The sequence below is a fragment of the Geotrypetes seraphini genome, chromosome 3 (genome assembly GCF_902459505.1).
Source record: "Geotrypetes seraphini chromosome 3, aGeoSer1.1, whole genome shotgun sequence".
Classification (NCBI taxonomy): domain Eukaryota; kingdom Metazoa; phylum Chordata; class Amphibia; order Gymnophiona; family Dermophiidae; genus Geotrypetes; species Geotrypetes seraphini.
The window spans coordinates 379,285,477-379,311,274 of NC_047086.1; the positions used below are offsets into that span (position 1 = coordinate 379,285,477).

Below are 25,798 nucleotides of genomic sequence, written 5' to 3' on the forward strand. Positions count from 1 at the left end.
AGATGTCCAAGGAAGAGTTTTGATTATTGTCACTTGGACGTCCTGGCGATTAGAATGTCAACGTGCCAACCTAGGCCTTTTTTGGGATGTTTTATTTTAGTTTTTTTTGTTTATCTTGCTTTTTACCAAACTTTTCAAACCACCCTTCAGGGGTTAGTACACATCATCTTAGCACCTAATGTTAGATGATCTATAGAGAATTACCCCTCCCCCCCACGGCTCCTTTTGCGAAGGTGCGCTAAGCGTTTTAGCGCACGCACCGGATTAGAGCGCGCTAGCCGAAAATCTACCGCCTGCTCAAAAGGAGGCGGTAGCGGCTAGTGCGCGCGGCAATTTAGCGCGCACTATTCCGCACGTTAAGGCCCTTGCGCGGCTTTGTAAAAGGAACCTATATTGTTTTTTATTTATAAATTCTTTATTGATTTTCCAAACGTCAATAGTGCAAGACACAAGTATATAACATAATAAGTCAATAAAAGCACATTCATCTTACAAATATACATGACCAACCATTTTATCCCACCCACCCACCCAATGATTAATCAATAAAACACAGAAACATAGATTTTCTTACACATATTGTTTTTTATAAAGTCAGATCATGCACACAGTACTTGCACAATTGGCATGCTCAGGGGTAGTTTTGGCAGAGCATGGTAGGCATTGTGATTTGCATGTGCCTGGTCAGGGCAAAACATGGATTCGTGTCGGCACTAATATCCCTCTGATACGTTTTCAAAAGATAAGTGCTTTAACTTCGCATTATAAGTTTAAGAAGTGTGCAGTAATGTTTAAAAAAATTCAAAAAAATCATTCAAAATATGGACTAATGAAGAAGTGAGGTTCATGCATTATGCTATGCTGAACAGTATACCTTGTATACCTCTGATGGTCCAAAAATTCCCCCCCCCCTAAAAAATAAAAAAGTTATATATGGAATGTGGCATTTGCACTGCTTTTTTTTGATTGGTACAATTGATAGTGCATATTTTTGAAGATATTTGTTAAGTTGGTGCCTCCTGTACCATTTTATAAAATATGCATAAATTTGAATATCGTTTGCATGTCCATTTTCATCTTTTCCCGAGCAGGGGTATTGTCCATATTTTCAATCTGGGTAGAAATGTTAACTTTTTATATAGGAATTCATGAATACACAATAATAGATCAGAGCAGAAATCCAAAATTCCAGTATAATACTTTCTCTTCTCATGCTGAATAACATCCTTTTGGTTGTTTACAGCTCTATACACAGCCCCTGTAAGAGTGAAACATAATCATGATCATAAATTTATTCTTGTATATCGCCCAACCAGGAAGTTCCAGGCGGTTAACAACAAAGAAGAACTAACTGTTCAATCAGTGAAAGGTACATCAGGTTAATAACAAACTTATCAAACAAGTGTGTTTTTAAAAATTTTTCTAAAAACGTTAAAAGAATCTGTTTGACAAATAAGCGGGCTTAACCAAGAGTTCAGTTTGCCTAGTTGAAAGGCAAATGTCCTATTCAAAAATTTCTTATAACTGAAGGATACATAAACATTAACTTATTATAAGTGTTTTTTTTAATGAGGTATAAAAATTGAATTGAGAGGCTAGATATCCCGGAGCCAACCTAAAAAGAGATTTAAAACAAAGACAACCAAATTTAAAAAGAATATGTGCCTCGAAAGGCAACCAATGTAATTGCCGATAAAATGGGCTAATGTGATCATATTTCTTCAGGCCAAAGATTGGGCACACTGACGTATTTTGTACTAGTCGAATACGTTTTTCTTAAATGATGCAAGATAGACGATATTACAATGGTCGAGGACAGAATTAGAGACTGTACCAAAATTCTGAAAGAAACAAAATCAAAATATCTTTTGATAGTTCTGAGTTTCCAGAGGGTCATAAAACATCTTTTTATCTTAAGGTCAGTATGATCCTAAAATGTTAACTGTCTATCTAGTGCAGCGGCAGGCAATTCCAGTCCTCGAGAGCTGGAGCCAGGTCAGGTTTTCTGGATATCCACAATAAATATGCATGAGATAGATTTGAACCTCAAGGAGACAGTGCATGCAAATCCATCTCATACATATTCTTTGTGGATATCCTGAAAACCTGACCTGGCTCCTGCTCTCGAGGACCAGAATTGCCTACCCTTGATCTAGTGTAAACCCTAAAATCCTAATAAAAGGAACAATTTCAAAGGTTTGATCATTGATTAAGACCTGTTTGTCTGAAATGGTATCGTTTGGGCTGGCAAGAAAAAATTTTGTTTTATCCGAGTTAAGTTTAAGTTTAAATCTAAACATCCAAAGTTGTATCTTTGCCAAAATTTCAGCAATCTGGACTTTAACGTCCTCAGAACAAGATGACATAGGCAATGGCACAGTAATGTCATCAGCATAGATATAGAATTTGACTTTAAGTTTTTGCAAAAGGTTAGCCAGGGAAATCGAATATATATTAAAAAGATTAGGTGACAATGGGGATCCCTGAGGGACGCCAGATGGATTACTCCAGGTGAATAAGTATGTCCCAGTACATTATGCTTGATAAGATCTACTGTGTAAAAATCCTTCAAACCATCTATGGACATTCCCATGGCGGGCTTTTAATTAATTATGTATTTCTCATTTTCTGTGGTGAATAAATTATTTTCTTGGAATTTTGGATTTCAGTTCTGATCTACTGCTTTTGTATATCCTAGGTCTTGTGGATCGGTTGCCTGTCTGTTTTCTTGGGAATTCATATAATATACAATCTAAGATAACTCTTGTAATGAAAAATATTTATCCCTTTCACTAAATTAACACAAAAGGAAAGAATCAAAGGGAACATTCTGCCTAATCTCCAGTCATACATAGAGGACACATAAGGACATAAAAATAGCCTTACTGGATCAGACCAATGGTCTGTCTAGCCCAGTAGACCGTCTTCACGAAGGCCGATCCAGTTCACTAGTACCTGGCAAAAACCCAAATAGTAGCCACATTCCATGCTACCGATCAAGGGCAAACAGAGACACAAGGAAGAATTCCAGGAACGAAAAGAAATCAAAGGGCATGGACATTGTTGTGACACCATAGGAAAGTCCATGATATAAAATGACCACATATATAGATCACCAGGGGAAAGAAGTAGCCTAGTGGGCTGAGAACCAGGGGGCCTGGAGATACTGGTTCTTATCCCACTGTAATGCTTTGTGATTTTTTTGTGTGAACCCTCCAGAGACAGAAAATATCTACTGCATCTGCATGTACACTGCTTTAATAGCTTTGGGAATTACAGGTGGTGTATAAGAGATTTCTATCTATCTATCTATTGTGACAGGGAAGCTCTTGTTATGGTTAAAAAGACTGCTAACCCAGTCCAATGTACAGCCCTCAAACCTGCAATCCTTAAAATAAAGCCTGTACACCCTGCCAAAAGCCCTAGTTTAGGACAGAAAGAAAGAAAAGAGAAAAGGCAGGTGATGTCACAGCTAGAAATTCAGGCAGGGAGGGCACAGAAAACACAGTCTATCCCCTATTATTCCTTTCCCAGAGCTATCGAGAAACATAAGATCAACTCAGAAGGGGGTGGAGTTAAGCCACAAAGCTCTGCAGTCAGGTAAGCTTCAAGCAGGAGGACTGCAAATGGATAAATTGTCCTCAGCTGACTCTAACAACTACTTAGTAGCTTCATCGCATGTCCCCTAGTCCTAGTATTTTTGGAAAGAGTGAACAAGTGATTCACATCAGAACAAGCTCCGATCCCATATAGGGAGGAGCGAGGCCAAATCGGCCGGAGCAAATAGATAGGAGGGGGGGGGGAGGGGGAAGGGAGGAGGATAGGGAAACGCCAATCAGCGAGGGAGGGGGGGAGGGTTAGGAGAAGAAGGGGAAGCGGAAGGGAGGTCGCCCCTTTTCCCGACGGCGGTCCAGGGACATCGACGCGACTTCCCTCCCGCTCACCCACTACAGAAACATTTGTTTTCTTCTCACCTTACTGGAGTGCTCCCGCGGAGCCAGAAGTCGGCAGGGCATCCTCAGGGCGCCTCCGGCTCCAGTATCCATGTGCCAAGTGTGGGCTGGGACGTTGGGCCGCTGCACACGTGGCCAGGAGCATTTCCCCACCCATCAGCAGCGGAAGGGAAGTAGCGGGAGACCTTTGCAGCCTGTCTCCAAATGTCTCCCCCAGGGCATCGCCGAATGGAATCCCTGGGGCGAGGCGGTTCACTCTGCTCCAGCATGCAGTCACACACGGAGTGAGTCGCGTCGCACCCCCTTTGTACCGCGGCCTGCCAGATCCCGCCGAGATGTGAGGTAAGAGCGTCTCACATGGGCTGCTACATACGCCAGCCCATGTGAGTCTCCAGCCGTGGACGGGTGCAGTCTGTGCCGACGGCCTAGGCTGTGCGTCGCGGAAAGGGTGGTGGCGTCTCCGGCGGCGCAGCACCTTGTCTCCAGGTGGGAGGGGGAGTATGGCCGCCGCACACGCGGCATTTTTGTGCTCTGGCCAGCATCCTGGCTGCACCTGGGGCCGGGCCGAAATGGAGAGTCGGCCTGCGGTACACGCGGCATCTCCTGCCTGGGGCCCTGCGCGGCCAGATCTCTGGCCCTTTTCGGTCTGAGGATATAGGAGAGTCGGGCTGAGCGGGGATGAGAGGGACTGGGAATCGCAAGCCTCATCGCCACGCTGCCACCACCGCGCCGGCCCAGCGTGCACACAGCAGGACTCCTGGTGATCACGCTGGATCGAGCAGAGGGGCCCGCCGAGATACCCCACAAGTAATTCAGCTCACGCGTTCACTTAACGTACCCGGCAGCTCCTTTCAGTCCCCCAACCCAAATTACAACCAAAAAAAAAAACCAGTGTGGGTAAAATAGTTTCTCTAACATCAAAACAGTATGCATTTCACAAGATTGTAGACATTCATGTCACATGTAGTTTCTACCATTCATGTCACAGGTAGTTTCTACCATAGCAATTTGGATGGGCTTCAAGCAAGTAAATGCCTGATTTGCATTAAAAAAAAACAAAAACAAAAAAAACAACAAACTGGAATGGGCACTAAAATGTCCCTACTGCGTTTGGCAAGAATCTGAGTGCACTTTTGCCAGCTCTGCTCCTGTGATAAGCCGTTCCTGGCCGCCTTCCTCTTTTATTTACTAAAACTCGAGCTAAAATTAAGCTACAGATCTTTAGAAATGTTAGCTAGTAGTTAAGAAACCTTTTCAATGAGAGCTCTCAAAGTCTACATTTACTAATAAAATGGCTAAGCAATCCTGACTGTACCACATCCAAGTGAACATAACAGATGATTTATCTTCATAGCCAAGCTAGGTTTTAATGGTTTTGTATGAGAGACCAGCTGACAAGCATTTTCCAAAGGAATAAAACCCACTAAATCAGGCATAAAGTGGCAGAGACACAAAAGAAGAGCTAATGCCCCCAAAGTACTATTTAGCAAAAGTGTACAGAGGATGGGGTAAGAGCGGATATCGTAGCTGGTTTTAAGAAAGGTTTGGACAAGTTCCTGGAGGAAAAGTCCATAGTCTGATATTGTGAAAGACATGGGGAAGCCACAGCCTGTTTTAAAGATAGGGAACCTGCCTTCACTGCTGTTTTAGTGAGATGTTATGCTTTTCGGGGTATGTCTAGCCTAGCCATCTGTCCAATCATCATGTTATAATGATACTATAATTCTTATCCTGGGGATTTAAATCTAATAGCATAGCAATTTGGACAGATAGTATTATGGGGTAGTTTCTTATTAAGTTTCAAAAAAAAAAAAAAATTATAAAATAAAATAATTTTGGGACTCATGTTACCTTTGTTTTCTCACACAACTGCCTTTATTGTTCTCTCACATATGTATGTTTTCATTTATTAATTTAGCACCGAAGTTAAGAACATAAGATTTGCGGCTGCTGGGTCGGACCGGCGGTCCAGCGTGCCCTGCAGTCCACTGCATATGTTCCGGTTAAGCGGAACTCGTCTAACTTTCTCCTGAATACATAGATGGTGTTTTCCCTTATGACAGACTCCGGAATAGTATTCCAGTTTTCTCCCACTCTCTGGGTCAAGAGGAACTTCCTGCCGTTCGTATGGAACCTATCCCCTTTCGATTATAGAGAGTGCCCGCTCATTCTTCATCTACTAAGTCTATTTCCTTCAGCACCTTGAATGTTTCGATCATGTCCCCTCTCAGTCTCCTCTGTTTGAGAAACAAGAGGACGATTTTCTGTACTCTTTAACAGTACGGCACCTCCTCCTACCACGTAACCATCTTTGTCGCATTTCTGGACCCTTTTGAATAGTACCGTGTCATTTCATGCATGGCGACCAGTGCTGGATGCAGTACTACAGGTATGGACACACCATGCCTATAGTACTGATTCCTTCAAGTTCTAGCATTCTGTTTGCCCCCCCCCCCTTTTTTTTTTTCGTCGTCGCTTCATCTACTTATCATGCAGAACTCCCAAGTCTCTTTCCTGGGGGGTCTCTCTAAGTACGGCCCCGAACATCCTGTGCTTACTGACATCCATTACTTTACACTTCCACGTGATAAGCATGGAAAGATCAGATGGCTTATCCATTCTGCCCACCCATGCCATACAGTCTCTTTTATTCCCTGTAAGACTCTATGTACTTGTCCCATGCTTCCTTTAATTCATATACAGTTGTGATCTTTATCAACTCCACTGGGAGGCCGTTCCAGGAATTTCACACCCTTCGGCCTTCCGGCCCCAAGTGGCCTATCACGTCCGTCCCTCGGCGAGTCAGCTCCTCTGTAAGAAGCAGTTTGCCCCCTTTTTACATAGGAACTATTATATACGGCACTCCATGATGTGTCCCCTGTATTTCAATAAACCGGATGGCGAGGGAGACCCATCAGGACCATCTAGGCTGCCCATCTGCTGTAACCATTATCTATTTATCTTGTGACCGAGAGATTCAACTCATGCTGGAGAGTCCCGATTGATGGAGTTACAAAGAAAGACCCCTTTCCTTAGCCACCAACTTCTTCTATGAGAGGTTATGGGAGACACACAATGATATCTGCTTTCATATCCCAGCCTTTCCACATCATAAATGTTAGCTCATAATTGCTTCATCATTACTACGTTATCCAACGAATCACTATGTCCTCTACCAGTGGCCTTAGGATGGGACTAACAACGGATCGCTTCTATGGATCATTCCCGGGTAAGGGCGCCCATGAGTTGGGCGCCAGGAGCAGCTCCTCATCTTAAGCACGCCAGGGTTACGCATCTAGGTACCATCCTTAACAGGATCAGTCCACCACTCAAGACTTTCATCCTCCCTGAATCCTACAATCGAGGGGACCATATCCAGGTAGTATCAATCCCTCTTCAATAAGACTCTTGGTCTCCATGGTATCATTTTCTTCCTCCATTCATCTACGAATTCCTACTTTGCCAGAGGGGACTACGATGTAGACCTTGAGCCCTCATATTTGGCTTCCTCGAGTTTTCTCCATGACTATAGCGGCCCCTTATACGGGGTGCTACAGGCAAGGGTTGTGTGGCCCTCACTTCATGCGTACCTCATGTATTAACTGTTTTCGTGCCTCACTCACTCTTCATCGGCAACACGGCCATGATATCATCATTTACCACCGTGCTTACGACCTTGAACGGGAAGAAAGACGTAGGCCTTGAGCCCTCATTTACCTTCCTTGAGGTCTCCTTGACCATACCGGGCCCTTATACGGGGTGATGCTACTGACAACAGATGTGTACGTACCTCCTCTATTAACTGTTTGCTTGCCTCACTCAACTCTCTTCATCAGCTACACGGCCTTGCTACTTACCACCTCGCTAATTACCTTATTACCGGAGACCTTAGCCTTGGGACCAGCTTACATTCGCAGGCATCAGGAACATAAGAACGTAAGGAGTCCCCTACTCAGCAAGGAGCATCAACATCTGGGAGGTAAGAACGAACGCTCAGTTTTACTAATGTTATGAAGGGTGTTATGGTGCGGATGAATGGCGACTGGAATCGGGCGCTACATAGGGCTTACATAGAGTTTATTGATCTTGTAAATCCGGGTCTACATTCGGGTTATGGATGATGGAGGGTGACTAGAATTGGCCTTTAACAGGGGTTTATTGAGGGAGAAAAAAAAAAAAGAAAAAAAAAATTCCAGGGCCTACCTTTGGGTTATGGATGTTACAATGCAGGGTTTACATCGTGGATGGTTAGAGGTTGAAGTACCTTCATAATTAGAAGTACCTTCATAATTAGGTTACATAACCTCAAGAGTGGCACTACCTTACATTTGTTGCGGGGTTTACATCGTTTACCTTATAGTTTAGCCGAAGGACCTTCATAATTAAGTGACATTACCTCAACTGCGTTTTTACCCTAGATTGGTAGCAAAAGTTACAATTCGAAAATCATGGATATACATTCGGTTTATGGCTGTTACTATTCGGTTTACATCAGGGTTAGGGATGGATGTTGCCTCGCATTTTGATTCACAGTACCTCAAGGACCTTCATACTTATGTTTTACATTACGGGATTTCACTTTCGGCTTACAGCACCTCAAGAGAGGCTGAATGATCTTCATAATTACATTACCTCAAGAGCGGTCCAAGGCTTCCCTGATTGTTCGCGAAATTATGTTTTTACTGGTCTCACATTCCGGGATTAGGGGGTTGACGGGATACTTAGGGTCACAGTTACTGGGTATACGTACCTTGGGTATGGGTTTAACTTTGGTTCCGTGGGCGCTAGAGACCACGAACAGTGTACACTTTGTCAAAAAAATGCGGACCGATAGTTTATCCTCAGCCAGCAGGCTTCCCCTCACTACCTTATTGATAGATAACTCGCATTAAACTCAACAAGTTAAATGTAGACAAATTGTTATCCTCAGCCAGCCAGCAGGCTTCCCCACAGACCAATAGTAGCCTCAGACAGCAGGCTTCCCCACACTACCTTATTGTGGTCTCATATTATACCCCGGTGAGTATGAAAAGGTGCGAGTTCTTACACAGCCGTGGAGATAACTCTCAAGAAACTCAATAAGTAAAAAAAAAAAAAAAAAAAAATTTCTACTTGCTAGATACACTGCTCCGACATCGGTCTGGATATATTCACCAGTTCTATCCAGATTGGCATATGTTACCGTGTGCGGGGTCGCAGCCATGACACTTGGGGGGAACCCGCGATAAGCGAGGTTTCGCTATCACGGGTAGTGGCAGGTAAGCACAGCATATGGGTAGAAGGCTGACATCTTTACAGTGGTTAAGACATGGGGCACGTCGCCTTGCTTGGACGGCAGGGGGCCAGGCCATGATCTTCACAACAACGTACCGCTGACGAGGGGACACCTCCTTGAACGGGAAGGGTCCGGTGAGCTGGGGAAGCTTGTACGGCGCCCCACATTGTGCGGGATAGAGAGCCAGATGCTGTGCGCCTGACCATCAGTTCCTTATATGTTGCCTGGTGATGTACATTGTGTGTTATGCCATTTTCTGAAGTGCGCACGATTTGTACCCTTTCCACTTCACTCATTATTTTGTAGACCTCTTTCATATCTCCTCTGAGCAGTTTCTTCTCCAAGCTGAAGAGCCCTAGCCACTTTAGCCATTCCTCGTAGAGAAGTCGTCCGTATTAGAACAGCAGCTGTACAAGTTTTCTTGAAGCTTTGAAATGAAAGGTCATAACACAAACAAATGAAATGGAAGCACTGGGGGGGTTAAAGAAAATCACATGACCCTAAGAAGCAAACACTCAGATACAACACTAAGGCCCTCTTTTACAAAGCCGATTACCGTATTTCCCCATGTATAGGCAGCCCCATTGTATACGTCACAGGAAATGCCTCCCTCTTAGATAAGCCGCATCACCCCCTCCCCTTAAATAACTCCCTTGCTGGACAGCTGCCGGCTGCCTCCTCCGATGACGCTGTGCGGGGCAGGAGCAATGTTTTTGATCTCAAGTCTTGCCCCGTGTGGCTTCCTGAATGGATGCCGTCAGTTCTCGCGATGGCAGCCATTCAAGGAGTGGCATGGGGCGAGGCTTGAGATTGAAAACATTGCTCCTGCCCTGCACAGCGTGATTGGAGGAGGCAGCCGGCAGCTGTCAAACGAGGGAGGTATTTACCAGCAAGGGCGGTGAGGGAGGTATTTACCAGTGAGGAAGGATGATGATTGCCCCATGTATAGGCCGCCCCATTTAAGCAAGCCGCACCTACTAGGCCGGTTTGCAAAATCGATGTATAGGCCATAGCCTATACATGGGGAAATACGATACCTCAGAGGCTTGCGGTAATCGCACCAAAGCTCACTGAGAATTAATGGACTTTGGTGCCATTGCTGTGTGGCAGCTGCAAGTACGGCTTTGTATAATGGGGGGGGGGGGCTGTGTAAAAGTTTTCAGCATTTTCAGTTTGCTACCTACCCAATGTTTCCAATTGATGAATCATTGATGTGTTTGGGTAGTGGCATAGTGAGGGTGAATGCTGCCTAGGGCGGTGGTGCCCCTCCCCCGCCGTGCCTGCGCCCTTTCCCCCATACCTTTTTAACTTTGGCGTGAGCGGCCACCGACGTACTGCCCACGTCGGCTTCAGGGCCCTCTCTGATGTCACTTCCTGGGCGCAGGTCCCGAAAGTGACTTCAGAGAGAATGCCAAAGCTGGCGCAGGCAGCCAACTAGTGGCTGCTCACGCCGAAGGTAAAAAGGAACGGGGAAGGGAAGGGGCATGCGTGCAGTAGGGGGAGGAGTGGGAAGGCAGGGGCGGAGAGGAGGAGGGGTGCCAGCACCCCGAGGAAGATAGTGCCTGTGGCAGACCGCCCCCTTCGTCCACCCTTACTAGACTATTGTTTTAGGGGGAGCCCTATAGATAATAAGGGTTACGGGCACATTCCACTGGAAATAATCATCTAGGCAGATAACCGTGTTTCTATTATGTGGAACATAATAAGCCCCCCATGGACCGATATAAATGCCGTCTTTTCCTAATTATGACCGGGATAGCCATGCAGATGATAACCCATAATTGGAAAAATTACGATTGCCTGAATTTTCCTTTTTGGTGGGCTCTAGTTATAGGTATGAAAAAATGAATGCGGGAGCATAGTAACGTATTTAAGCTGGTTTGGGGCCCATTGACATATTATATTAGTTCTCTGTAGTTGTTTTTTGTCTTTAATTTTGTGCAATCTCCAGGGTGGGAAGGAGGGAGGGGGGGTGGGATTGTATTATTGTATTATTTTAAATAAGTGTAGATTATTGAAAGAGTATACTTGAGAGGGTCCAGAGGAGAGCAACAAGGATGATAAAGGGCATGGAGAACCTTTCATATGCCGAAAGGTTGGACAAGCTGGGGCTCTTTACCCTGGAAAAGCGGAGACTTAGAGGGTACATGATTGAGACTTATAAAATCATGAAGGGCATAGAGAAGGTGGAGAGGGACAGATTCTTCAGACTAGCGGGGACAACAAAAACAAGAGGTCATCTAGAAAAATTGAGAGGAGACAGATTCAAAACGAATGCTAGGAGGTTCTTCTTCACTCAGAGGGTGATGGACACCTGGAATGCACTTCCAGGAGAGGTGATAGGACAGAGTACATTATTGGGGGTTCAAAAAGGGACTGGATGACTTCCTGAAAGAGAAGGGGATAGCAGGGTACAGATAGAGGGTTACTTACAGGACATTAAGTAAATAGGGTATAAACATCTTAGGTAAGGAGCACTTACCATGGACCTGGGGGGCCGCCGCGGGAGCGGACTGCTGGGCGCGATGGACCCCTGGTCTGACCCGGCAGGGGCAATGCTTATGTTCTTATATATGTTGTGATTAATCAATGGGTGGGATAAAATGATTGATTTTGAATATCTGTAAGTTGAATGTGCTTTTCTTGACTTGTTATATGTTCTTGCACTGTTAATATTTAAAAATTAATAAAGATTTATAAAAACAAAGCAAAACGTGTTTCTAATAGCTAAGGAGTTTATACCACTTTACAGAAATGTCTTTTGACATACTGTTCGTGGAGCAGCTGACATTTTGAGACTCCTCTGAGACTATGCGGCAGCATTCTCGGAAAATGTAATAATTTTATACAATCCTTGAGTGCAGCGAGGTAGACTATTACCTGAAAAAAAATGTACTGTAGTCCAAAAAGAAGTGAATTATTTCGGAATGTAGGGGCTAATTTTAGAGATATTTTTTCATCCATCAGTTCTAAAAAAAAAAAAGTATGTGAAATGCATTTTATAAATTTTCTCTCCCCAGACAAGGACTCCCTATAACAAGCAGGCACATACTTGTTTGATTTGCTTGGGGAGGGGGGGGGTGTTCATTCTTTGATTCAGCATGGGAGATGGCACAAAATGAAACTTTTCTGGTCTCCCCCTCCCACTCTCTCCATTTGAAGAGCCGACAACCTCAATACCTTCCCCCTTCCCCCACCTCAGCCTCCCTGACTCCCTGGTGGTCTAGTGGATGTCCTTGGTCGTCTAATGGAGGGCAGGAGCGATGGCCATTTGCCAAGGCCACAACCTTTCACCCTATTCTCGCAGTGGTACTAGTGGTACTGTGAGTCTAGGGTGAAAGTTCACAGCTGCCATGTTGGATGCAGCCGTAAATGGGCATTGCTCCTGCCTCAATAGGAATTCAGGTAATTCTAGGGGAGCAATGGGGTCAAGAAGAGGAGGCAGGAAGAGAGAAACTTTGGATCATGGGGAGGGCTGTCATTGCCAAACCTTTTGTTGGCAAATGAAAGCCTGCCCTTTTTTTGTTTACCAGTGACAGGAAATGATGAAGCCCATGTCATTGACATAACAACATAAGAATTGCTATACTGGGACAGACCGAAGGTTCATCCTGTTTCCAACAATGGCCAACCCAGGTCCCAAGTACCTGGCAGAACTCAAATAGCAGCAACATTCCAGAGCTGAGATTATAATGTCATAAAGCCTCATTCCACCATAAGAGTCAAACTCATCACTGATGTCACAGTGGCTTGATTGTCCTATACTTGGCTCACATAAGAACATAAAATCGCTGTACTGGGACAGACTGAAGGTCCATCAAGCCCAGTATCCTGTTTCCAACGGTGACCAACCCAGGTCACAAGTACCAAGCTAGATCCCACGTAGTAAAACTGATTTGATGCTGCTTATCCTTGGAATAAGCAGTGGATTTCCCCAAGCCATCCCAATAATGGCCTATGGACTTCTCTTTTAGGAAATTATCCAAGCCCCTTTTAAACCCCGCTAAGCTAACTGATTTCACCACATTCTCTGGAAATGAATTCCAAAGTTTAATTACACGTTGTGTAAAGAAATATTTTCTCCAATTTGTTTTAAATCTACTACTTAGTTGCTTCATCGCATGCCCCCTAGTCCTAGTATTTTTGGAAAGAGTAAACAAGTGATTCACATCTACCCTTTCTACTCCACTCAGCATTTTATAGACTTCTATTATATCGCCCCTGAGCCGTCTCTTCTCCAAGCTGAAGAGACCCTAGCCACTTTAGCCGCTCCTCATATGGAAGTCAACCCATCCCTTTTATCATTTTTGTAGCCCTTCTCTGTAACTTTCCTAATTCCGCTGTATCTCTTTTGAGATACGGTGACCAGAATTGCACACAGTATTCGAGGTGCAGCCATACCATACAGCGATTCAATGGCATTATAACATTTTCATCTTTATTTTCCACTTCTTTCCTGTTAATTCCTCTGTTGTTGTTAATGACTGCCCATCCCTTATTAGCCAGAATTGGCATGAAGTACCTTTGGTCTGACCCAGCATGTTCTTATGCATTCCAGACTTGGAATGGCATAAATGCAGAGGTTTCCTCATTAACCAAGATTATAGAAAGACAGGGATCTCACACGGTTTTTGCAGTCACTACAATTTTTGGGGAAATAGGTTTATTTACAATGTATAAGTGAACATTTAAGTCCGATAGGGAGTCTATTACTAAGGCACTAGCCGATTTAGCACGCACTAAGGGCTCCTTTTATCAAGGTGCGCTAGCGGGGTTAGCGCGTCAGACATTTCCTCACTCGCTAACCCCCGCGGCAAGCCAAAAAACTAACGCCTCGTCAATGGAGGCGTTAGCAACTAGCGCAGCAGGCAGTTTAACGCGCGGTATTCCGTGCGTTAAACCCCCTACCGTAGCTTGATAAAAGGACCCCTAAATGCTAACACCTCCATAGAATATAATGGACGCGCTAGCATTTAGCGTGGGCTAAATCGGCTAGAGCGCCTTAATAAAAGACCCCCCCCGTAGCTTTTTAGCCTAATAGTATTTAGGATAAATTCACTGCAGAGCAGATCAATTGTATCCATTACAAATCTTTAACAAATGGCAGTGCGATGTTTTAAACACGTAATATTTACTTATTTAAAATGAGGTTTCAAAGAGACTAGCGATTATGTATCTGCTCAATTGTCTTCATTACACATATTAAATACTGTAATATAAGTTGCTATAGTGACAAATAATCCTTTGGAACAGACCGTTCTAATGCACATTGTAGGAATGATAAAAGCATAAGTAATTTAATGTATGTTTTATATCATGAAACGGAAGACTACGTCGAAGTGCCGGCAAGAACATAAATTCCAGTGAGCAAAAACTGCAAATTATCGCATGTGCCTTTTATGCTGTTATGAAATAGTACGAACAGCGTGCACACACCTGACAGCTCCTCCGAAATGGTCAAAGAAAACAGCACATGACAAAATAATTACCGCTTGTAAACACACAGCGATACACAGACAAGTCACATTTTTTTTTCTATCCGCTTTATTGAAAATTATCGTGCTTCTGCCTGCACTTCCCCCACATTAGACTATAATAAACTTGATGAGCTATATAAAGAGTCATCATTTGCCCACTCTAGTGTCAGGCTTCCCTCTGGCTGGCTATTATATTCTGTTTTGTGTAACGAAGCCAATTAATCTTATACTGACCGATAGAATCTTATACTGAAAATAGCATATAATTCCGAGTGAATGCAGCTCAATTAATGGCATATACTGCTGGCCATGAATGTAAATAAAGAGACAGATGAGCGCCTTATAGGTCCTGATTGACCAAGGCTTTTGTTTTCCCTAATTCTGTATTGAGTGGGGAAATCTTAGCACATCAGGCCCATAATGTCAACAGAGTTCTTCAAAGAAATCTCTGGCGAGGTATATATTTAGGTTTCAGTAATTGCTTCTATCAGAAGATGTGCAGCGCTCACAGTTATCTGCTATAAGTAATTACTACAATGTTGATTCACCTATTTTGAAGCCAGGTAGGAAGCTGAGGTGAAAAAGCTAGTCATGCAGACAAATGAATGCAAATACAATAGAAAGCTTTACAAAAGGATGAAAGGGGAAACTGAATAGAGAAAAAAAAAATAAGGCAACAATGTAAATTTAGAGCCCAATTTACTATCTCCCCCCCCCCCCCCCTATAGTCAGAGAAAAGGAAAACATAGGGGGGTTGATATTTAAGCGATTTAAACGGCCAGGAGAGGCCATTTAGACGTTATGTTAATCAGGTTTTCTATTTCGCCTTTACCTATTCAATTCAAGGTCGGATTATATTACATGAGGTTGGGTCAGTTACCCAGGAAGTTACAATAGACAGATTGACATGGACATCCAGTAGGGTTGCTAATACAGGTAGATCAGTACAACTATTAAAATAGTTAGGTCATAGTTTCAGATATATAGTTACAAGTACAAGGAGGTCATTGTTGGTTCTTTGTTTTGTCCCAGGAGTTGCATTAGATCACTTGTCCAGGGCTAACCAAGGATATTCACCCCCTCTTTTACTAAGGTGCACTAACCGATTAGTGCATGCTAAACGCTAATGCATCCGTAGATTAACATGCATGCGTTAGCATTTAGCGTGTGCTAAATCGATTAGCGCACCTTAGTAAAAGAGGGCCTCAGTGGTGCTTGAACAGTTAGTTCAGATGAACAGTGGCATATCCAGACAGCTGATTTAGGGTGGGCCCAATACCAAAGTAGATGGGCCATAAATCTAATCTCTGTCATTTCCACTCCCTATGGCACCCCTCTTCTCTCCAAAGTCAATGAAATACCTGAACTGGCTGGGATCCCCAAGCCTTACCACCCAAAAACCTCCTCCCCGCTGAAAGAACTTACATCTTGGGTGGCATTCGCTTATGCTCAGTTTTACTCACGCGTGAAAACTGAGCATGCGTTTGGGGGAGAGGGGGCTGCGGCTAGCAGCCGTAGCTTGGGGACAGTGTTGGCGGCCATCAAAATGTAAGTTATTTTGACAAGGAGGGGGTCTTCAGCTTGGGGGGGAGCTCAAAGTAGTAGACCTTTACTCACCCAGGCCCACACATGGCTACATCACTGCTTCTGAATATCTGTGGTTAGTGCCTTAGCCAAAATCAGCTAATTTGTGGATGATTTGGGGGTGAAGACATAGTTAAATGCCGCAAAGGTAACCACATAAATATGACTGCAAAAAATCTTTATGCAGGGAAGTGTTGAATATTGCTCTTGCCACATACGTGTTAGTAGGCCATATATGCCGGGACATGATGCTTCATTGAATATCTAGGGATAATGCTGGCCGTCACCACTCGTATTTATGCAATAGTAACATAATTCATGCATTTAAAATTGTCTTTTAACTATATAAATGCTGGTGTTCAAAAAATCTTTCCCACGTTTCCTGCCAAAAACTTGCCCATGTTGCCATCCACTTTCCTATGCTCCTTACTTTAAGAGTTTAGAGAAATTTGGAGGTTGATAGTCAAAGCGATGTAACTGGCCAAAAATTACTCCCGCTGGTTATATTCAGCGGCGCTTAACTGGACGGTACCACCGAAAATGTCTGGTTAGAACCCAAAGCAAAGCCAGTTATTATGAGGGATGTTCCGAGAACGGAGTCACCACTTGGCCGGTTAGGTGTCAATATTCAGCATGCCAAGGTAACCTCATAAATAGGATTGCATAAAAGTCAATCCTATCTTTATGTGGTCCACAGTAGCTTGTCAAGTGTTGAATATCGCACTTAACTGGCTATGGTTTCACCAACTCTGTATACCCAGAATTCAATCCTGGAGCCCAGACATGGCCTGGCATTGAATTTCTGGAGAACATGCTGATAGTAGACAGCAAAGTGCTGATTGCCACCAGCTGAATATCAGGCCTTTGGAGTAGAAATGTGTGCAGTCTGCCCTAGTACATGTTCAAAGAGGCCAATTTGTGAGCATAACTCTCCAGGTTAGGAGCATACATCCTTTGAATATCAGGTCCCAAGTGTTCAGATTCTGATTTCTTACCCAACATTTTATTATAATCCTTTCTAGTGAAATTTTCAAACATTAAGCCTTCTTTGGATGAATATAAAAGCCGTCTTTCCTTGATCATGACGGGAATAGCTATTCAAATGGTCACACATAACTGGAAGAGCCATGACAGAATCAATTACACATTTTGGTGGGCAAATGTGTGTACCAGATATAAATATGAGAGAATGAATGCGGAATGTTTGGGGTCTAGTGATTCATTTAATAAAGTGTGGAGCCCATTGACTATGTTTGTTACCCCGCATTAATGGTCATGTATCTCTCCTTTTCTTAGACTTCCTTACACATCCAGGGTGGGGGGAGGGAAATGTATTTTGAAGATTAAAATGACTTATTTATAATAATGTAATCACATAACATGTCTTGTTGTATTAATAATTGGGAGGAGGGTGGGAGAAAATGATTGTTTTATATATTACTTGTGTAATTAATAGTGCGTTTTATGCAGTATTTTATGTTCAATCAATTGTATTGCACTGTCAAAGTTTGAAAATCAATAAAGATATAAAAAAAAAAAAAAAAGAAATTTCCAATATGTAACAAAATTCAGAGAGAATATAAGAATACAATAAGCTAAGATTGGTACAGTAATATATAACGTAGACATTAGGCTATGAGCTCATTTATCAAAATCTGGAGTCCGGTCAACTCTTATTGCAGTACAGACTGATGGCATTCAATTATTGCGCTAGGATATAGATATCTACAACAGAACTTATGCATTATATCATGGCTCGCTATCCATATTTATACGGGGGTATAACTCTGGTGTTCCTCTGTGCTTTGAATATTGTATATGGTTATGGCTGTAGGTTGTTCTGACACTCTCTTTTTAGATAGGCAGGGGTCAGCTGGTTGCATTGCCTAGATCAGGGGTGTCCAATGTCGGTCCTCGAGAGCCGCAATCCAGTCGGGTTTTCAGGATTTCCCCAATGAATATGCATGAGATCTATTAGCATACAATGAAAGCAGTGCATGCAAATAGACCTCATGTATATTCATTGGAGAAATCCTGAAAATCCGACTGGACTGCGGCCCTCGAGGACCGACATTGGACACCCCTGGCCTAGATAATATTTTATGATTCTTTGCTTTTTGCACAACTTGTCTGTATCTTGCCTTGTTAACATTTATTGTATTTTATTAAAATCAATAAAAATCTTTGAACTGAAAAATTCTTATAGCCTTACATTCAAAATTATGTATCATCATTACCGTAGAACACCAAAAATGGAATATGTAATAGTTGTGCAGATTTCCAATTAGAAAGTATCATTTGGAGGGTAAGAGCTATAAAACTATCTAGTATTTATTTATATACCACATATATCCTAATTGGTTTTACATTCAGGTACTTTATCATATTTCCCTATCTGTCCCGGTGGGCTCAAACTCTATCAGGAGTACCTGGGGCAATGGAGAGATTAAGTGACTTGCCCAGGGTCACAATGAGCAGCGAGGGATTTGAACCCACAACCTCAGGGTAGCTCTAACCCCTGCACCACACACTCCCATTTATCCATGCTATCTGTGATAACAATTGATCTAAATATAACTAGGCTTGCGCCAGAAGATGTATGAGGAGAGACTGGAAGCCCTGAATATGTATACCCTAGAGGAAAGGAGAGACAGGGGAGATATGATTCAGACGTTCAAATACTTGAAGGGTATTAATGTAGAACAAAATCTTTCTCAGAGAAAGGAAAATGGTAAAACCAGAGGACATAATTTGAGGTTGAGGGGTGGTAGATTCAGGAGCAATGTTAGGAAATTCTACTTTACGGAGAGGGTGGTGGATGCCTGGAATGCGCTCCCGAGAGAGGTGGTGGAGAGTAAAATTGTGACTGAGTTCAAAGAAGCGTGGGATGAACACAGAAGATTTAGAATCAGAAAATAATATTAAATATTAAACTAGGCCAGTTACTGGGCAGACTTGTACGGTCTGTGTCTGTGTATGGACGTTTGGAGGAGGATGGGCAGGGGAGGACTTCAATGGCTGGGAGGGTGTAGATGGGCTGGAGTAAGTCTTAACAGAGATTTCGGCAGTTGGAACCCAAGCACAGTACCGGGTAAAGCTTTGGATTCTTGCCCAGAAATAACTAAGAAGAAAAAATTAAAAAAAAAAAAAAAATTTAAATTGAATCAGGTTGGGCAGACTGGATGGACCATCCGGGTCTTTATCTGCCGTCATCTACTATGTTACTATGTTACTATGTTAGATATGGGAGATGTAATTGGTAGAATATGACATATAATCACCAGACAGATGCTCAGAAATCATGTAAGATAGCACAATGACATATCATGTGCAATAAATCGCCCCAGTGTAAGCAGAAATGCCAGCATTTATTCAGATTTATCAAATGGGCTTTATGAAGCTTGCTGGGTGTCCAATAGGCTTTATGGTAAAATAAATACATAGACTGCATAAGGCTGGTTGATAGCGTGGGAAAAATGGAATAGCAAAAATAGCTAAACCATTGGTCCATCAGGTCCATTCCAGACTCTTTCTTCAGACCAAAGTTTTTAAATCTTGCAAGTGAGCGCAAGCACTAACGTCGAAACTTTGATCTGCGACCTATCATTGCTACACATCTTATATATCTTAAACCGTTAGTATGGAAGCCACAAGGGAACTTTGAGCGAAATTTTGAGCAAAGCTTGAGCTACACAGCGTTTTCTTATACCCTCACTTATCTAGCGATTCTGTTGCGCGCATCTTATATAAAAAGTTAGCTACAGCGGCCTACCGTTAGCATGGAAGCCACAAGGGAGTCGAAATTATGCGGGTGCACTAACTTCGAAACTTTGAGCGGAACTTGAGCTACACAGCGTTTTCTTATACCCTCACTTATCTAGCGATTCTGTTGCGCGCATCTTATATAAAAAGTTAGCTACAGCGGCCTACCGTTAGCATGGAAGCCACAAGGGAGTCGAAATTATGCGGGTGCACTAACTTCGAAACTTTGAGCGGAACTTGAGCTACACAGCGTTTTCTTATACCCTCACTTATCTAGCGATTCTGTTGCGCGCATCTTATATAAAAAGTTAGCTACAGCGGCCTACCGTTAGCATGGAAGCCACAAGGGAGTCGAAATTATGCGGGTGCACTAACTTCGAAACTTTGAGCGGAACTTGAGCTACACAGCGTTTTCTTATACCCTCACTTATCTAGCGATTCTGTTGCGCGCATCTTATATAAAAAGTTAGCTACAGCGGCCTACCGTTAGCATGGAAGCCACAAGGGAGTCGAAATTATGCGGGTGCACTAACTTCGAAACTTTGAGCGGAACTTGAGCTACACAGCGTTTTCTTATACCCTCACTTATCTAGCGATTCTGTTGCGCGCATCTTATATAAAAAGTTAGCTACAGCGGCCTACCGTTAGCATGGAAGCCACAAGGGAGTCGAAATTATGCGGGTGCACTAACTTCGAAACTTTGAGCGGAACTTGAGCTACACAGCGTTTTCTTATACCCTCACTTATCTAGCGATTCTGTTGCGCGCATCTTATATAAAAAGTTAGCTACAGCGGCCTACCGTTAGCATGGAAGCCACAAGGGAGTCGAAATTATGCGGGTGCACTAACTTCGAAACTTTGAGCGGAACTTGAGCTACACAGCGTTTTCTTATACCCTCACTTATCTAGCGATTCTGTTGCGCGCATCTTATATAAAAAGTTAGCTACAGCGGCCTACCGTTAGCATGGAAGCCACAAGGGAGTCGAAATTATGCGGGTGCACTAACTTCGAAACTTTGAGCGGAACTTGAGCTACACAGCGTTTTCTTATACCCTCACTTATCTAGCGATTCTGTTGCGCGCATCTTATATAAAAAGTTAGCTACAGCGGCCTACCGTTAGCATGGAAGCCACAAGGGAGTCGAAATTATGCGGGTGCACTAACTTCGAAACTTTGAGCGGAACTTGAGCTACACAGCGTTTTCTTATACCCTCACTTATCTAGCGATTCTGTTGCGCGCATCTTATATAAAAAGTTAGCTACAGCGGCCTACCGTTAGCATGGAAGCCACAAGGGAGTCGAAATTATGCGGGTGCACTAACTTCGAAACTTTGAGCGGAACTTGAGCTACACAGCGTTTTCTTATACCCTCACTTATCTAGCGATTCTGTTGCGCGCATCTTATATAAAAAGTTAGCAAATGAAAATATAAACATACCTTGTAAATGAAGAAATTTGGAAGTAGTGTCGCTCTCACCAAAGGCGAGTGAAATCCACGCAAGAGAAATACCTGTTATAGAGCAAGTTCTAGGCCAGACCTATAACGGACACAGTCAGGCAGCGAAAGGAAGGTGGACTGTTCTGAGCAAGTATAAAAGGAGCAAACGTAACCAATCACAAAGATGCTAGCGAAGGGAGGGCGGGCTGTTCCGAGCACGTAAAAAAGGAGCTAACGTAACGAATCAGCTAGATGATGGCAAAAAAAAAATCAGGAAAACCCATCCCTCCATGTTGTTTGGGAGCTTTTAAAGTATTTAGAACAATTCTAGGTGGTTTGTTCCACCAAATAAAGTCTGAGAGGAGTTTGTCCAATGATTTATAAAAAGAATTGAGGGGTCCATTTGGGTAACTTACATAAGGCATTGGCCCTCTTTTACAAAGGTGCGTTTTAGCGCGTATTTAGCGTGCACTAAATCAGTCCGTGCGCTAACTGCTAACGCATCCGTAGGTAACATGCACGTGTTATCATTTAGCATGCAATATTTATCATGCATTAAAAAGCATTGCACACTTTTGTAAAAGAGGGGGATAATTTATAACAGGTGTAATGGTCATTTATTTATTCAATTTTCTATTCCGTTCTCCCAGGGGAGCTCATGCATTTATTCAGGTACTCAAGCATTTTTCCCTGTCTGTCCCAGTGGGCTCATAATCTTTCTAATGTACCTGGGGCAAGGGGGGGATTAAGTGACTTGCCCATTGTCACAAGGAGCAGCTTGGGTTTGAACCCACCCCAGGGTGCTGAGACTGTAGCTTTAACCACTGTGCCACACATCTTTACAACTTCAATACATCCCCACCAAGTAAGGGGACAACTGAGTAGTTAATTTACCGCCTCCCGCCTTTACAAAACCGCAAAAGCATTTTTTAGTGCTGGCTGGCATGCTGAATCCTCTGCCCCGCTCCCAGTGCTTATAGGAACATCATTTGTTGTTCTATTGTCCTTTGATACTCAACTTTTGGAAGTCAATGTGGGGACAGATTGACCTCCATACTGGAATTAACAATCCCTTTGATGTATAAGGCAATTATATGTGGGACATTGCTGCATATCAAGCCTCCCATGGATCGCTACAAAGGCAGGCTTTTCCTAATTATGACAGGGATCGCTAAGCAAATGATAACCCGCAATTGGAAAAATTGCCACCGCCTCAACTTTTCGTTTTGGTGGGCCAGTTTATGTTTAGATTACAAATACGAAAAGATGAATGCTGATATGCTGGGGCATAGCAAATCATTTAAATTGGTGTGGGGCCTGTTGATATCCTTTGTTACTTCAACATAGTTTGTTTAATTTATTTTTCTTTTTATACACGTCCAGGATGGGGGGGGGGGGGGGGGTGGTAGGGATATCCTTTTGGTTATTCTTTGATTAATTTGTTGGATGAGAGGGGAGGGATATTTTTCTTCTGTATGGTTATTGTTTGAATTTAAGTGCTTTTGTTGTTTTTTAATGTCAATATACGGTATTTCCTGGCACTCTGTATTCGTTTGGAAAATTAATAAAGATTTATTTAAAAAAAAAAGAACTTGGCCATCATTATTTACAATAGAAGCAATTCTTGATCTTTGTTTATGATTAGCCAGAAACCTTGCTAGACAGCCGCCAGCTTTATTACTAGCAGTGTGGAGGGGGCATAATCAAAAGTGTGCCTAAGTCTGAGGTTGGACGTTTTGAGCAAACCCAGCAGGAAAAATGTCCATTTTCAAAGCCGCCAATCGTCTGTCTTTTATTTTTGAAAATGAGCTAGGTATATGTTTTGGTCCTTAGGATGTCTACTTTTTTTGCCCCATTTTCAAAAATGAAAACGTCCACCAGAAGTAACCTTGGGCTTCCACACCAGCCTTGGGCATCGGTATGCATCCCTAGACACCTCTGTAGGCATGAGACGTCTATATTGTATGCGTCCTTTGCATCATGGAGTTTGAAATTAAATATGTGTGTCCCGATTGGCTGATGAGACGGTGGTAGGAAGTCCGTAAATCTCTAAAGGACACTGATGCGTGATTGATATGTGATTGGCAGCCACTTCTTAGGGGCCGCTGAGATCAGTGTCCTTTAGAGAATCAGGCCCTTTATGACCTTTGTAATGCTTCATGTTTTCTTTTTGATGTCAAGAGCTTATGCACAATAGATTTTCATACACATGTGAGTCAGATTTTCATGCACATATAAGACTATAGTGATTGGGAGGGGGGGGGGGTTGCCCATGAATAATGTGACCATATGTCCCGTTTTTAGATCGCCTGTCCCGTTGTCCCCACGCACAGTTTTGGGATGCCAAAATGTCCCATTTTCATAAAGTATCAAAAAGCTGGTTATGCACTAGTCCAGCTTTTTGATATTTTCATTCATTTCTACATTTTGGGACTGGTATAAGCATTCACTACTTTAGCCATATTTGAGGAAGCCATTTTCATAAAGAGCATCCCGAAGCTATGCCTTGGGACAAAGGGACAGGCAATCGAGGAGCCCAGGATTTCTCCCTGAATCCCCCAGATCAGGTGCGTCAATTCTGGTGTGTCAATTCTGATGTCAGAGAGGAAGTTCCAGGTCAGCCAATCGCTGCCTGGCTGACCCGGAACTTCCTCTCCAATGTCAGAATTGACATCAGGGGAGGAAGGCTTAAGCAGTCATTCCATGTACCTGGCCTGTTGCTGTGGCGGAAGCTTGGGGGGGGGGGGGGGGCATGGAGATAGAAAGAAGGACAGAAAGAAAGGGGGCAGGGAGAGAGAAAGAAAGACAGTAAGAAAGGATGCACAGTCAGAAGGAAGTGCAACCAGAGACTCATGAAATCACCAGACAAAAAAGATAGGAAAAATGATTTTATTTTCAATTTAGTAATCAAAATGTGTCAGTTTTGAGAATTTATATCTGCTGTCTATATTTAATGGGTTCTTGGAGGGGGGGGTTCTGGGACCCGGAGGTCTGGGGGAAGGATTCATGGAGGATCCCGTGGGGAGAGGGAGTCCGGGGGGGAATCCTGCCCTGTTTAAAGGGAAAAAATAAATGGTCACAATACCCATGAAAGAATGTGTGTGGTGCAGTGGTTAAAGCTACAGCTACCCTGAGGTTGTGGGTTCAAACCCACGCTGCTCCTTGTGATCCTGGCCAAGTCACTTAATCCCCCATTGTCCCAGGTGCATTAGATAGGGAAAATGCTTGAGTGCCTGAATAAATTCATGTAAACCATTCTGAGCTTGCTTCAGAGAACGGTATGGAAAACTGAGTGAATAAATAAATAAATCCTTTTGCATGTACCATGCTTTGGCTAATTGTTTGAGAACTCTTTTAAATTAAGCCCTTTTTTTTTTCTCCACTGATGAAAGTGTGCAGCTTGTGAGTTTGTCTGTGCTCCAGGTATTGGATGCATTAATTTATGTGTTTTTGAATGATTGGATGTTCAATTTCCTCTATATTATAAGTGGGCGTACTGTATATAAATGTTTTATGGATGGATCACTTCTGAAGAGACAAAGGGAATCACCCCTTTGAGAGCTCATTTAGTAGCTACTACGAAGGACAGGGAAATCTCATTCTGAGCTCTGGGTTCTCATTAAAGTAGGTTGTACATCTATCTCTGCTGTAATTGACATCCACAGTCTTCTCCATCTGCAGAATTATGCCTAGCAAGCATGGACAAGATCTATCCATTCTAATAAACTGAACCTTGTGAAAATTGCCTGCCAATACATTATAGGGTACTTGAAGTCCAATCTTACCAATGTCTTTGCAGTTTCTCTTTTGACGCTTGCCAAGAGGTTTCTGCTAAAATTAATTAGGGGCTCCTTTTACAAAGCCGCGCTAGCGGTTTTAGCACACGCATCGGATGAGCGCACACTATAGGGCGCGCTAGCCGAAAACCTTACCGCCTGCTCAAAAGGAGGCGGCATCGGCCGGCGCGTGTGGCAATTTAGCGTGCGCTATTCCGCGCCTTAAGGCCCTAGCGCGGCTTTGTAAAAGGAGCCCTGGGTGTCCTTTTACTAAAGCGCGCTAGCCGTTTTAGCACACACTAAATGTTACCGTGCACTAAACACTAATGCATCCATTATAGTCTATAGACACGTTAGCGTTTAACACCGCCTAAGTGCAGTTGTGTAGATACAGGGGGGGGAGCACTTTTGTTTCAGGCCCCCTCCGCAACTGGCTGGTGAGGATCCCAACCCCCACCGGCTGATGAGATCTGCTACCAGAACCGCCCCAGTGCTGCCACAGTAGGGAAGAAGTCTGCTGCCCTCCTTCCTA

General features: G+C 43.3%; 1 long non-coding RNA gene across 1 annotated transcript in view; it reads right to left on the minus strand.

The window, feature by feature from the left end:
- Positions 1-603: 603 nt before the first annotated feature.
- Positions 604-25,798, minus strand: part of LOC117358128 — a 108,474-nt gene continuing 83,279 nt past the window's right edge. Inside the window, exon 4 of the long non-coding RNA XR_004538945.1 lies at positions 604-1,258. This is a non-coding gene — a long non-coding RNA (uncharacterized LOC117358128). The remainder of the gene's footprint in view (positions 1,259-25,798) is intronic.